The sequence below is a fragment of the Hevea brasiliensis genome, chromosome 15 (assembly GCF_030052815.1).
Source record: "Hevea brasiliensis isolate MT/VB/25A 57/8 chromosome 15, ASM3005281v1, whole genome shotgun sequence".
Lineage (NCBI taxonomy): Eukaryota > Viridiplantae > Streptophyta > Magnoliopsida > Malpighiales > Euphorbiaceae > Hevea > Hevea brasiliensis.
In genome coordinates, this window is record NC_079507.1 from 4,247,140 (window position 1) to 4,261,684 (window position 14,545).

General features: G+C 33.6%; 1 pseudogene; it reads right to left on the reverse strand.

The window, feature by feature from the left end:
- Positions 1-727: 727 nt before the first annotated feature.
- The window catches only part of LOC131169015 (uncharacterized), a 38,353-nt pseudogene continuing 24,535 nt past the window's right edge, over positions 728-14,545 (reverse strand).

Sequence of the window (14,545 nt, forward strand, 5' to 3'; positions counted from 1 at the left end):
ATTAATGGATTCTTAAATTGAAATCCATAGCCAGAAACCTAAAATGAAAAACCATGACTATTGTCTAATCTAACTAGCTCATATAACCATTTTTTGTCAATTTAATTTTTTCAATTCTGGATCTTTTCATTTGATTACCCCTAACGTGCAGCATGAAGATTGGAGATTTGATTAGCCCTAATGTGTGGTAATATTGGGGAAAAAAAGAGGTGGTTACAATTATGGGAATGGCAAATAAGATCCAAAAGGAAATTCTAAAAACATGTTAGGAATGAAAAATTAGTCTTGAGGAATTAAGGGAGATGAGTGTAGGAAAAAGAGGAGGAGAAAGGGAAGAATAAAGATGAATTCTCTATTAGTCAATCAATGAATTCTCACTTTACAATTTTAGATGTATATTTTACAGCTTGTTTTATAACAAAACATAAATAACTACAACTGTGCTTGCCATAATTAACTTAGAATAAGCTATTTATCAGCCTTTTTCCTTTCTCTTATATGCAACACAGCAACTCCTTACATGAAGTACTATAAGTCCTTATCATCACAAAAATTCCGTTGAAAACCTAAGCTCTTACCATTATAGTGCACAATGGTCCTTATGTGACGTAGCTATAAGTATTAGTTTATAAAAAATAAAAAATAATAAAAAAAAACCTTATAAACCAACCCACATTATTTGCATTGATATAAAGTCAACAAAGCACATACACGTTTGTGTTATAACCTAGTGATTTATCTCAGAATAAAGAGAGCAAAACCTTACATAAACCAGAAGTGGACCCAAAAGGAAGGAATTTTCAGTGGTCCCTAAGCTAGGATTTTTTGGATCTACACAAGCAGTTTGTATACATTAAGTACTGAAAAGAACATATTTTTTCCAAACTCATTCAAATGAAATGGGATAATTCAAGAGCACGAACACAATCACATACTAGTGAAGAAGGAAGGAGTTATCACTGGTGTACCCATTATATGAGGAGCATAAAACTTTGAGTATATAAGTGTGGTATAAAGCGATAACATCTCTTCAATGTCTGATGGCAAACTTCTTCACACAATTGGAAGTTGAAACTGAAGTTAGTTCATCACATAGTTGCCAACAGAATAAGATAATTAGGATAAACTTGAAAAGCAATATAGAAAATTTAAAAAGAGATAAGATAGGTGCAAACACATATGTATCAATAGGAAATCAACTCTAGGTTTTGCTTAATAAATGAAATATCTACATACATATCAGTAGGAAATCTGAAGATGGTTACTATCAAATTGCTAGTGTATAGGACAAACCTCTTCTCCAATAAACCATGGCTCATGGTCAAAAAGCCTTTTTCAGAATGCCCATGGCAAAAAGGAAACATTGCACTAACATCCATCCACCTTCCAAAAAGCTTGGGCGTTGCATTGCCAAAAAATCTGCTAATATTAGGTCTTGAAAATGGTTGATCACTGAGTCCTTGTTCATAAAGTAAAACCAAAATTATATAAAATAACTATGTTACAAGAGATGACCCAAAAAGTAATTTTTATTATTGAAGCAATTTATTTTCCTCCAGATAAAAAGACCATTTTCTACTTCCTTCCAAATCAAACTATTCCCCAAAAAATACAGAGAATCAATGAAAAATTCAAGAAAATAAGGAAGAACGGAAGATAAGGAGGATCATAACAAGGAAAACAAGTTTCACAAAGAACAAAATTCAGCAAAATAGATATGCAATCTAGGATGAAAAGACCATCAAAATAAAGAAAGACAGAGAAAACAAATATGTAGTTGTTATATTGATTAAACACTAATCATATGTACACATATACATTCCTAGAATACCAAATTAATTTGAATGCCCTTCCAACTTGAGATTTTTGCATGCTCTCTAATGAGCCCATAAGTTAGCATTCACAGTTGGTAAGAAGAAAAAACTTGTTACATTCTCTTTACAGACTTCAAACCAACCGCCATATTCTATCCATAGACCTATAATGTGATCCCTAGCAAAGGGCCTTAACATCTATATAGTGCTTGAATGCCTTTAATATCATATCCTGTAATCACAATATCATTTGCATAGACAATTAAGACAACCTCCTACCCCTTGGCTTGTCTACAAAAGATAGTATTAACAATACAACACTTAAGACACTAAACACCATAACATTAATAAATCAACCCAACAAAGCACATGAAGGTTCTTTAAGACTAAGGTAGGATAAAAAATACGAGCCACCTTTCATGAGAAAAATGGTATATTGGGTCGACCTTCAGATGAAATGTGGTCAAAGATAATGCTTAGAAATAACTGAGTCAAACTTGCCATGACCTCAAAGCCAACAGACATAACCAAGCTCTTAGCTTGGTTATATACTATCAAGCTCACTATATTGATTGGGAGTTTAAATGCTTAAACCTAATTAGGAATGTTTCCTTTGCAAGGAACAAATTATAGGAGAAAGTTTAATGAACACAACAAGGTCTCTTTACGGACTATGTAGAATGGCAATATTATTTCATTAATTTCAAAGAGAATTTTATATACATACACGCACATGCACACGCATACATATATATATTCAGAGTCCTTATAACTACGTTTGTACAATTTAGTTATCCATCGTAAATAGGAATCCTACTATATAGAGTTTAGTTGACTTTCCATAATAAACTAATGTAGTACCTATTCTGCTATACACTGTACCTATTTGAAAGTGCTTTTAAAGCAAATGCACTGGATAGGAGTAACAATTATAGTAAGAAATACAAGGAGACTAGGATATGACAAGTAAGCTAAGTCTTCCTCCTCAAAAACACTCTTCATTCTTTCATCTCCACTAATTCAACCTTAACTACCAACTCCTTGAAATTGACCTGGGCATCAAAGTGTCATTTGTTAACCATGCATTTTTTTTTTCGAGTATCATTTAGGGAATCAAGGTCTTTAATGCAACATTCAAAATTCAATAGTAGCCATTATTTGATACGATAATAGAAACACATAAAAGACAAGTAAAGTATCTATAAGTGAAGTTTTACAACATTTAAAATCAAAGCCCTAATACAATCATATCCTTGGTTCAATATATGCAAAAACTTTATGAAAGCCATTTATTCCGACCGTTTTTGCATTGTTGCACATTTGATAGCCTTTTCATCCTAAAGTAATTGAAATCAATCCATGGTTCAATTATGAATAAAACTAAGATTGCTAGCCCCAAAATCCAACAATCCATAGAAAAGAGGATGCAAGGTGCGTAATCTCCATCATGTTGATTGGGTAAACTTTGCTAATGGCATTCATGTAGGATATTCATAAACTTTAGGCCTCTTGCTTATTCAATTTTTCACACTTTCCTAAGACTTCTAGCCCCAAAATACAATATTTGGTTTCTCAAACTTCATAAATTACTCATCAATTAAAGAACCATGGGCATAGACATGTGCGAATGCCCCCAATTGGAAACATTATCTCCTGTCCATGTTACAGCATTCTTTTAACTGCCAATAAATCCAACTCTAGTAAGAACAAAGGGACACTTATTTTCATTAGCTAATTTCATGCCTTCAAATGTTGATATTCCCATTAGCATGCCATATATCTAAAAATAAAAACTTAAAGTTCAAAATTTATTTGGTTATCAACAGTAAGTATAAATAAAAACAATCGCAACATGAAACTATTGTCACATCTTACCCCTCCGTAAGGCATAACATGATCCCGTAGTATGCCTAATGAATTACCAACTTCTTCTATTGATAACCCATTAAATACACTACAAGGAATTTTAAAACTTTTCTTACTTCTTTTTATAGTGGTGAGCACTATTGATGTGTTAATTTTTTTTTAATCAAGTGAACCAAATAACACATTTGTAGTATTAACAATTTCTGTAAAAATTTTGACAGAGTGCTATGTGCATTTTAAATAAAACAGTTCTTCAAAAATCTTTAAAAACACTTCAAATATATAATTCCTCAATCCCAAACTCTAATAATTTGTTCAACACAATAAAATTCTCAACATTATCAACTCAGTTCAACAATCAATTTTTCAGTGTTTCCAAAACAAAACCGAGATAAGATAAATTTATCACAATACTTTTACAGGCCAAATAGTTTACAATTTTAGTTTACAACTGCTCAAGATGTAATACCCTAGGCAAATCCCACATCGACAAAATACGGGAGAGATGCTGGGTTTATAAGTTGGTGGTTTGTAACCCCTAGTGACGCGTTTAAAACCGTGAGGGCTTATAAGTTGGTGCTCTGATACCACAAATGTAATGACCCGGCCCACTAGTGATATTGTCCACTCTGGGCCGAAGCCCTCACGGTTTTAAAACGCGTCAATAGGGGTTAGGAACCTCCATCTTATAAACCCAGCATCTCTCCCGTGTTTTGTCGATGTGGGATTTGCCTAGGGTGTTACAATCCACCCCCCTTATGGGACTCAGCGTCCTCGCTGAGGTTTGCCCCACCATCGTTCAAGGTTGCACGCGGAGCGGCTCTGATACCACAAATGTAATGGCTCGGCCCACTAGTGATATTGTCCGCTCTGGGTCAAAGCCCTCACAGTTTTAAAATGCGTCACTAGGGGTTACGAACCACCAACTTATTAACCCAGCATCTCTCCCGTGTTTTATCGATGTGGGATTTGCCTAGGGTGTTACACAAGATCAAGTACAATATATACATACAGTGCACATACATTGCAACAAAAACTACACAATATGGTATACTCAATATACCCGATGAAATCTCAAAATGTGGTACAAGCAGCCTACTCTGCTGCTCTGTCCGTCTGTCTACCTGCGATAGTAATGAAAAAGCTATCACTGAGTAAAATTTACTCAGTGGTGTACAATAACAATTTAAAAATGCTGCATGTAAAACTTTTATTGACAATTTACAATCCAAACAATTCACAATTTTTCAAAGCTCATATAACACAAATTTGATCAAACAATTAAATAACACAGTGTTGCCAATAAAAAACACAATTTGATCAAATAACTGAATAACACAGTTTTGCCAATCAATAACACAATTTGATCAAATAACTGAATAACACAGTTTTGCCAATCAATAACACAATTTAGGCCATGAAATAAATTTTTCCGAACATGCCGTGTGTACATCACGACAAGGCACACTCACCCCACTAATCAAAATCAATGAGGGAGGAAGCTAGCTAGATAATGAGTACTCATCCACGCTCACCTCAGACTGGCAAGTCAAAGAGGGAGGAATATAATCACACTCACCCCATAAATGGAGGAAGGACATAGTAACATTGTCATGCCAAGTGTAAATCAAAACAATTCCAAATCACAATATTTCATACAAATCACATTTTATCTTAAAATTTCCATTTGCAAAGTAGGCAACACAATAATTTCCAAATAATATTCCCAAAGCTAAAATAATAAAAAATTATTCATAACTCATTTCTCCAAATAAATTTTCTAGTAAAAGCAGTGAATATAAAAAGTATTCCACACAGACCTTTGATATATGCCTCTTGGCCTAGACTCAGTGTTCCTTACGCTTCTCAATATCCTTTTCAACTGAAACATTCAATTTAAAGTGTTTCAGTACTCAATGAATTTGTTTCTAACAATAAAATCCAATATTTAAATTTTATTGGTACTATTCCCTTTAATTCATTTCATTAGTTAACCTATAATGTTGACCCTTGATGCACTCTAAGTGAGTCAATTCTAATGTTACCAATATGTCACATTTTATAGCCCTTTAGTATTGGTATTTGTCACCAATTTCATTTTCAACTGTATTGCATTTTATTGCGATTTATCGAATTTCGGTGTACTATTTTGACCTAGCCGGACGACCTAGTTTCCTCGGTTTTCGGGTTTCGGTCCAAACTACAAACTTGTAGGTCTATTTCTTATTGCACGCGGGGCAAAATTTCAAGTCATTCTGAGTTGTGTAGACCAAGATATGGTCAATTTACCAATGCTGGACAGAATGCACTAAAATGGTAGGCTTAGGTCATTTTTAGGTCACTTTTGGTTCAGCTAGTTTTGGTACCTGAAATTGTGCAAGCTATTGGGCTTGGTTCTGACCATTTCTGGGCTTTGGTGTCTTCATAAGAATTGTAGATCTATGTCTAAAATATTCATGGTAAAAATTTCAGGTCATTTGGACTTGTTTTGAGTAAGTTATGGTAAAAACACTAACTGCTGCTCAAATGGTCAATTTTCAGGTTTTCAAGTCACTAATCCGGATTTGGTCATTTTTCAAGTCACCTTCTAGGCAGAATTTAGGTAACATTTCTATATGAAAGTTGGCCTATTTGGTGTCTAGTTTCACCCTCCATTGGCCTCATACCAATTGGGGTCACACACTTAAGGTTCTAAGCTAAAACACACACTGCCCTGCTACACATTCTTCAACACTTACCAATTACACATTCAATACTTACCAAGTTTACCTTTCATGCCAATTCTGATTTGGTACCATAACATTAACACACTTTACATCACATTTTGGTTATTTTGGGCAGCTTGTAACCACTCTCAACATACACATTATAACTCAGAATTTTCAAAGTCCAATTACAATAATTTAACCACATGAACATACCTCATTCACATGTCCAAATCCAAACAATTATTCACATACACATGCTGCCACTATAAGCAACATAATTCAACAATATTTCATAAACATAAACTCTTCAATCTTCTTCATGAGGCTACCATAAGTTTACACATATCTATCAACTTTCATTTTCACTTTTCAAGCTTACAAATCAAACCTTACACATGGAATTCAACTTCAATACAATTAAACATTTAAATCATCATCCAAACAACCATTTACATACAAGGACAAGCTGTTCATGGTGAGGTTTCATGGCTGCCTAAATGGCTCAACTCCAATAATTCATCAACAACAAAAATTCTTCCATAAATCAACTACCCACAACACCCACACAAACTTTAATGAAGCAAAAATGGAAAACAAGCACTTACTCAATTTGAAGCTTGTTAAAAACTCATCAAAACCTATCTTTCTTGCTCCCTAATTGCTGCCCAAGGTGTGGTGATCACTTTTAGTGAAGGAATTATGGTGAAATGAAGCTTGGAATGGGAGTGCATGTGGCTTGCTCCATGGACGGTAATGGAGCTTTAATGGTGGTTCATATGGCTGTTTGTTATGAGGTTGAAGATGAAGTGGTTTCTGCCCCAAATATGATATATTATATGATCACTAATCCCTTTAGTTGAGCACTAAGTTTAGTTAATGATTAATTAATTCAAAGTTTCCAATTTTGCAATTTTGTCACCATTCTTTCACTATTTACATTATGTACCCCAATTTCAATTTTCATGACATTTTCAAAGTTCAATATCATTTATTTTTAATGGACATTTAGGTCAAAAGGTAATTCGGAGTGTCAAATGACCCAAATGCCCCTATTCGGGTTGTATTCCCAATTTTTCGGTAACACCGATTTTTATCGGTTTCTCGATTTCTCGTTTTTTTTTTGTACTAATTAATTAATTTTTCTTTGACATTTCTAATGTCATTTATACTTCAATAGATGTTTATTTAAGTCCTAAAAATATTTTTCAGGGTTCTCCACGGTCCAAGGTTAGTCAACGGTCCTCGCCGTAACTTCCCGGTGCGGTTACCCATCATTGCGGTTTTTGGCTCGTTTAACTTGGTTACATTTCATTGCTATTATTTTTCCTTTATTTTTCTTGTATTTTCCTTTCTTGTATTTCATTATTTTATGTCTCCTCACTAATATTTAGATGTAGTTCCAAGCATCCTAGCTATCCGGACAGATACTATCACCAGAACAGTAGAACGCACTACCGAACATAGGGGTGTTACAACTATTCTTAAATTCCGTTAGAAGAAATCATTATCTTATTAAAACAAAATAAGGGAAAAGCAAAGGATGAATACATTGTGATAGCACGAGTGCTCCTGACAACCCCTAAGTTCATTATCTCCTCGATGAATATTGCTTTCAGATATTGCCCTTATTTCTATGTGAAAAGTTAAATAATGAGTCTAAGTACTATTAAAGAAATTGCAAGCACTAAGAAAATCACAATGAGAGTCACTTTAAAAACAACTGGCTAATTCATATCATTCCATATACCATCAACATCATCAGAAATGAAATCTTTAACTAAACTAGCCCACCAAGAGCGAACCTTTGATTGCGTGAAGTTAGGGACAACACAAGGCCCAGGCCACACCTCCCCTGAAAATGGGTAGGAATAGAGTAACAACTCAACATTTTTTAGAACCCAAACATCACTTTTAGAACCACTATCATACACAAAATAGCCTTCCCCACATTTGATACCAGGGTCAAGCATTCAAGTTCATTTAAAACTTGCATCACATAGATCTTTGCCCAAAAATTGTGGATCTGGAAAATGTTTTTGAAATAATTCATAACAAAATTTCTATGTCAAGAATGACAATTGTAAGTTTATCATAGAAAATACATTTCTATCTATGCCAATGTCATTGATTTAGATCTTGCTTAATGCGTAGTGAATTTGGTAGAAGGCAAGAAATTAATAAAATTATAGAGCACAATAGTAAATGCATCCAGAGGATTAAATAATCATTAATCGCTCACAAAATGTCCATAAACCTGTGTTGCCCCAATAAAACAGAGTTGTAAGAAAGATGTTTTGAACATGGCTAGACTATTTAAATACTTGCACCAAGATGGTTACTTTAGAGTGCTAGTTGTGAATGACTTATTGAGCATTGGGATTAAGCTATGATTGAGTAAATTGGGTTTGTGATTGTGTGCTATGTTTATGCCTCTAAATGCATGTTCCATAAATATGTAACATCCAATTCTTAATTTGTGTAACAGTATATATACCCAAAGGCTTGAGGGAATAATCAAGCAATTCATCCCTACATTCTTTTTCGATTACTCCGCCCACTTAATTTTCTAAATGGTATTAGAGATATAGGTTCTCATCTCCTAACATTTATTTCTCCCTTATTTCATTGTTTTGAGAAATGAAACTAATGTTTTTCAATCAAGGGGTGTTGAAGAGATACTTAGTAGTAGCACCATCTTTCGCCAAATGACTAATGTTTTTCAATCAAGGGGTGTTGAAGAGAAACTTAGTAGTAGCACCATCCTCTGCCAAATGCCTTTTCCACTAGAATCTTGCTACTGGAAAGCCCCCCACTGACCATAACACAGTGTCACAAGGTTCTGGACTCTTATACACATGCATGCGAATGAGATGTCGTCAACCATCCCTTTCCATTGGAATCACACTAGTCACATTTCTTTGATTACGCAACTCCTTCTAGCAGCAAACCTTCAACTAAATCCCCTGTTATCTTGGGTGTCTTAGAGAACATAAGGTTTTGGTATCTTGGATTATTGTAGATTTGTCTCCTCTCATCTAATAAAAGCATATCTTAGTATATTTTCTCTAAGAATTGAAGCCTTTGGCCCTCCATCATTTCATTCTCTAGGTATCATGAATCCACAACCATTTCAAAGTTATTCTCTAGGTATTTCAGTCTTCCCCACTCCTTCTTTTTTTAACCATTTCTATTGCTATTGCTTTTACACTTCTTGGGCTTGTAATTTCAAGATATTGTTCCTTCCTGATTAAAGAAAAAAAAAAGGTGACTAACAAAGTAATCTCTATAAATACAATCATGTGTCATCTTGCTCATTAATTAACTCATTCTATCACCTTGATTGAAGCCCAATATGAATAATACTTGCACTATCAATTTCCTAACCAGCAGTCATTCTCATTTTCTCAATTTGGTAATATCTTGGATTGTCTAAACCAATCCTCATCCATTGAACCATGAGTCCTTGATTTTAGTGCTTCTAATCACATCCTAAGAATAAAAATCTTTTGTCCACCCCTATTTCTTCTCCCATTCAATCTAATGATACTTTAGCCAATGGATCGAAAGCCAAGATTGAAGGGTAAGGGAGGAATTTCCTCTCCCCTTTGTTTCTTTAACTTTAGTAGTATTTACTTCTAAGTGTCCATATACTTTAATCTCCATTTGCAAATTCACCAAACAGCTTAATTGTTTTGTCACATTTATAACTAATTCTATCATTGTGTAGGACAAAGGTATGGGGAACGTGATTAGCATAGGACATGAATAAAAGGGACTATATTATCTCTCGAGAACAAAATCTTTAATTGCCTTTCATCACTTCTCTTGATCTTCTTCACAATCATTTTGATCATCCTAGTATCTCCAAAATCTAGACGCTAGTTTGTACTCTTTCCACCTTATCTTCTTTAAATTGCGAGTCATGTTAGCTTTGAAAACAAACTCATTCTTCTTTTCCAAAGCAAGCTAATAACTGGGTTGCATTCAATTTTTACATTGTTCAATTGGACATATCAGGTCTGATTTGTGTCAATTCAACACTTCAACTTTGGGATTTCACTGTGTTATCTTTATTGATGATTATTCTCGATGCATTTTTTTATTTTTTGTGAAAAATCATTCTAAATTATTTTCTATATTCACCCTGCGATTAAAGGTGTAAACGACCAAGCTGTTCGAAAGTTGCTCAAGCTCATTCAACTTGTTTAGAATACGAGTCGAGCTCAAGATTGATTTTCAAGCTTGTTTAATAAATGAGCTGAGCTCGACCTTCGCAAATCTATGATATAATCAATATAATAAATGTATTTATAAAATATAGTTATTTGTATTTTAAATTTAATTTTTTATGAAAATTAAGTTATTTTTTATATGAGAGCTAATCAAAAGTGTGAAGTTTAAACTTTATAACTCTAAACCTTAAATTCATTAAGGATGTAAATTATTCAAGCTACTTGCGAGATGCCTCTAAATTATTCAAGCCCGAGCTCTTCAAAGCTCGACTCAGCATGGTTCGTTTAAACCCCAAGCTGAGATACATAATCAATTTAGTCTTACGTAGCAATAATACGCTAGAATATTTTTCTCTTCCTTTTCAATATTTCATGTCTTCTCAAGGAATCATTCATCAAATTTATTGTGCTTGTATTCCTCAACAAAATAAGAGTAGCTAAACATAAGGATCAGCAACTTATGTAAACAACTCATACTTTACTCATACACCATCATGTTCCGCTTCATTTTTAGGGAGAGATTCTTACTTCTTGTTACTTAATTAATCATATGTCTTCTTCTATTTTAAAGAATCAGAGTCCTCATTCTCATTTGTTTCCATATTGAAAGCCATATCATCTTTCTCCCTATGTGTTTTGTTGTAGTTGCTTTGCTCATAATCTTACTTCTAGAAAGACAAATTTCAACCAAAATCTATTAGCTATACTTTTCTAGGATATTCTCACCTTCAGAAGCTTACAAATTTTTATGAGCCAACCACAAACAAATATTTCTTTTTAATAGATGTAACTTTCTTCAAAACATCTTTGAACTTCTCATTTAAGAAGTAAACAAAATTTCATCTTTGAAGCTCTCCCAGTTCCTTTTAGTCCTACTCCAAATGCTATCCCACCTCCTCCTCGGGTCTATTAACAAATACCTCATCCAAATCCTCATACTAATAAGAATGATGTTTCCCTTTATGATACAAGTCCACAAAATGCTCTGGGTGACTCATCTCTTATACCAACATCATCACTTACATTGGTCATGCCTCCAGCAGAAACAACTTCATAAAGGTACTCATACTTCTTGTAATCTGCATCCCATTTATAATTTTCTTTGGTTATCATCATCTGTCCTCACCCTATTATGCTTTTGTTCCAAATTTTTCTCTACCGAAGATCTAAAAACCATTAGTGAAGCATTATCCTATCCTAGGTGGTGCAAGGCAATGACTACAGAAATTACTACTCTTCATTCTAATAATACACATGATAACATTTAGTTCCCTTGTCTCACTGGAAGTCTACTATTGGTTGTTAGAATTATATGATAAGCTCCATCCTAATAGAAAATTTGATCACCTGCAGGATCGATTTGTTACTAAAGGATACATTCAAAATTTTTTAACAAGATTATAGTGATAATTTTTCTCCAGTGGACAAGATTGCCATCATTCACCTCCTTATCTAAGTGGCGACTCTTTATCATTGGCCACTTCATGAACTTGATATAAAAAATGCTTTCTTAAATGGGGAATTGGTAGAAAAGGATTGTATAAAGTAACTACCAAGGTTTGTTGCTTAGGGACAACCTAGCTTAGAATGTAGACTACATTGATCCTTTTATAGATTAAAAAAACCCCAAGGGCATGGTTTGGATGGTTCGATACTTTTATCCAACAATTTGAGATGACTCAAAGTAAAGCTGATCACTGAGCATTTATTGTCATATTAATCATGGTAAGAGTATCTATTTTGTGGTTTATGTTAATGATATTGTTATCGTAGGCAATGATCATGATGGAATTATTCAATTAATATAACTTTATTCAATTACTTTTAGATCAAAGACTTGGGCAAATCGAAATACTTTCTGGAAGTTAAAGTTGCATAATCTAGAATTGGTATTGCAATTTCATAGCTAAAATACGCACTAGACATATTGAAAGAAACCAGCGTTCTAGATTACATACCTATAGATAGTCTTATGGATCCAAACGTAAAACTCATTATCGGACAGGAGACCTTGATAGATTCTAGAAGATATTAGAGACTTGTTGGAAAACTTAATTACCTCCCAGATATTCTTTTAATTATTAGTGTGGTGGTCAATTTTTTCAAACTCCATGCAATAGCCATTAGGATGCAGTAATCTGCATTCTCAAGTATGTCAAAAGGACATTGTTATCAAAGGCGAGCTTAAGGCCCAAGGCACAAGTGGTGGCGTTTGAAGAAGAAGGAGGCATAGGACATCACCCAGGTGTAACAAGGCAAACCTCATTTAAAAGAAAAATAAGGTTTCTTTGGCTTAAAACTTGCCGTTAACCACCAAAGAATGAGAAGAAGAAGAAGAAGAAGAAGAAGAAGAAGAAGAAGAATAAGAAGAAGAAGATAGGGCTTCTTTGGCTTAAAACCTGCCATCAGCCACCAAAGAAAAAGAAAAAGAAGAAGCTACTAACCTTGATCTCCAACAATCCAAATCCAGGCACGTACATATTTTCCTTCTTTTTTTCTTCTTCTTTTCTACTCATTTCCTACTCTCTCTCTCTCTCTCTCTCTCTCTCTCTCTCTCTCTGTTTCGTCCAGTAGCTGCACTCCTTTTTTTTTTTGTTCTACCATGCTTTGTCCTCTCTCTCTCCCTCGCTCTATTTTGTCTAGCAGCTGCTCTCTCCCTCTTTTTTTTTTTTTTTTTTTCCATTCTACCATGCTCTTCCTTCTATTCGTATGCTATTTTCTTTTTTTGGTTTTCTTGTCTAAATTTCTAATTTTATTTATTCTTTATTGTGTAAGCATGTTAACATTGTATTACTCTAAATTTTTTATTAGCTTTATGGGTTAAATTTGTTATTAGCTTTTACGTTTATGATTGAATGAAATTAGGTTTATCTTATTGGAAATTGCGATTAGATTTGCTATTAGTGGAACTTTTTATAAATTATTAGAATTTAGAAATATAATAATTGAGTTTATGCTATTATAAATTATTAGTTTTTGTTATTATAATTGAGATTATGGTATTATAAATCGGCCTGTATGTTGCTGCTTGTTAATTGCTATTAAGTAAATAGAGCTTATGTTATTATAAATTATTAATTTCCTTGTCTCCTTTTTTTTAATATTTAGCATTATATTACTTGAAGTGTGATAGAATATTTCTAATTTTTTTAATTTTAATTATTCTTTTTATTTTCGTGCCTTGACTCGCTCGGATGTGCGCTTGCACCTAACACCTAGGATCCAAGACATCTTAGCGACTTGGTGCGCCTTGAGCATTTGATAACTGCGCAAAGGTATAAAGATTGTTATATGAAGACAACGGTCACTCATAAGTTATGCCTATAAATGTGCCTTTTTACTCTAAATGGGTAACATACCATTCTTGTCACACCTTACCCCTCCGTAAGGCATAACATGATCCTGTAGTATACCTAATGAATTACCAACTTCGTCTACTGATAACCCATTAAATACACTACAAGAAAGTTTAAACCTTTTCTTATTTCTTTTTACAGTGGTGAGCACTATTGACAGGTGTTAAAATATTTTTAACTAAAGTGAAAACAATTAACAAATTTGAGTATCAGCGATTTTTGTAAAAATTTTGGCAGAGTGCCATCTGTATTTTTAATAAAGCAGTTCTTCAAAAACCTATAAAAAGCACTTCTAATAATTTGTTCAATCCCAACTCCAATAGTAGTTCAACACAATAAATTTCTCAACATTTATCAACTCTGTTCAACATCAATTTTCCAGTGTTTCCAAAAGCTGAGATAAGATAAATATATCACAATATTTTTACAGGCTAAAATAATTTACAATTTTAGTTTACAACTGCTCAAGACCAAGTACAATATATACATACAGAGCACATACATTACAATAAAAACTACAAAATATGGTATACTCAATATACTGGCGAAATCTCAAAATATAGCACAAG